Below are 1,803 nucleotides of genomic sequence, written 5' to 3' on the forward strand. Positions count from 1 at the left end.
CAGCCTAGCACTTTCCCGGGGTACATACAGGCAGTGCCTCACCCACTACCTTCAGTCCTGCCTCGCGGGCCTGGGGGAGTGGGCTGCAGAGGAGGCTGTCTGACAGGTTTCAACATCTCAACATCACAGGATCTCCCGTCCTCCCGAATTTGCCTTTCTCGGTACCAAAGTAACAGGGTTACCGCCCCCGCCATCTTCATTTCTTGCTACCGGGCTTGCAGAAGGGTGTGGAGAAGAGGGGAAATTCCAGGGCCTCGCTGCCCAGTGTGCCAGTGCGGTGGCTATTAGGCGCTTGAAGTGAAGTTAAGTCGGAAGTTGATGTTCTGTTAAGTGTCAACTGCACACCGGCTTTCAAAGACGCCACGGTGAAAAGGTTGCAGAACCTCTCTACTTTTATATTGATTACATGTTGAAATAATATGTTGGGTCTGTTAAGTTAAAAATTATTAAAATTCATTTTACCTGTTGCTTTTTATTTTTCAAGTGTGGCTACTACAATGAAATATTTAAAATGCCGTATGTGGCTCACGTTATGTTTGTATTGGACAGCGCAGGTCCAGGGAAGAAGGAAGGAGCGGGGCAAGACTAAAGACGAGGGAGGGGGAGAAAACAAGTTGCTCTTTGAGTCTGAAAGAAACTTTCTCTTAGCGGCAGGGATTTTATTTTGCGACCTCTGTAAGAATCCTTGTGGTTCTCACCTCCAGCTCCTTGTGCTGTCCTATAATGCAAAGTGCTTGTATTAGGACCTAGGGAGTATTGTCGGTAATATAGGACAAACAGTAAAAGAGCTTATTTTACCCACCTTGTGTCTCAAGCACTAGAGAGAACAAGAAGTCATTTGTTTACGCTGAGACTCCAGCGCCTGGCCTAGTGCCTTTTTGCCCAGTTCCCCTCCCTGCAAGAGGTCTGTGTCTTCTGCTGATTGGCAGGCTGTGAATCAAGACTGGACAAAGGCAGTGAGATAACCATTAGCAGAGGCATGCAGAAATGTAGCAAGTTAAGGCTTGGACTCCAGAGGAAGAAAAAGTTGTAGGAGAAATGAAAGGAGAAAATGTACCAACAATCAGAATTAGGGGAGTTGTGAGAGTGGAAAGACTGAACTTTACCAAGAGGACTAAAAGCCAATGTCAAGATTTGGAGAGCAGGATAATATGATCAGAAGGGGCACTACTTTTGTGAAAAGGAACAGGAAAAGGGAGCTAGGAAGCATGAGAGTGGTCATGGTTGGAAGTCACCAGAGCTTCTCAGGTCTGCCTTTGGATGTAGAAGTGCATATGTTAAAATAAAGGGGATGCTCTGCCAGCTTCCCAGGCCTGGGGCCCGGGCATCCACAGCTGTGCTAGGACCATACAGGCCAGGACTGCTGTGGGACTGGGTGGTCTGCAGAGTAGGGGGTCTGTCACCAAGTGAGGGGACCATGGGTATTGGGCACTCCCTGGGGTAGATATGCCACCCAGGTCACCTACAGGATGCAGACCCCCCCACACCCCTCTGAAGACACCAGAGAGAGATGAGAGGTAGGAAAGAGCAGCGGTCAGCGTGTTCATGATACTTTTGGCCTTCATCAGCCATACATCCACTACAACTCCAACTATGCCATTGAAGGAATCCATTCAAGTTCCCAGCAGGGCCATGTCTGTTCACCTCAAGAAGTGAAGCATTGGGCCGGCCGAGTGGCGTGTTGGTTAGGAGTTGGCTTGGGACGCCAGCTCTGAGCAGCAGGGCCCAGGTTCGGAACCCACATGAGGGCCAGTGATGCTGCGCCCTCTACAGCTAAGATGGTGAACAACAGCTCAACCTGGA

Source organism: Hipposideros armiger, unplaced genomic scaffold (genome assembly GCF_001890085.2).
Source record: "Hipposideros armiger isolate ML-2016 unplaced genomic scaffold, ASM189008v1 scaffold_505, whole genome shotgun sequence".
Lineage (NCBI taxonomy): Eukaryota > Metazoa > Chordata > Mammalia > Chiroptera > Hipposideridae > Hipposideros > Hipposideros armiger.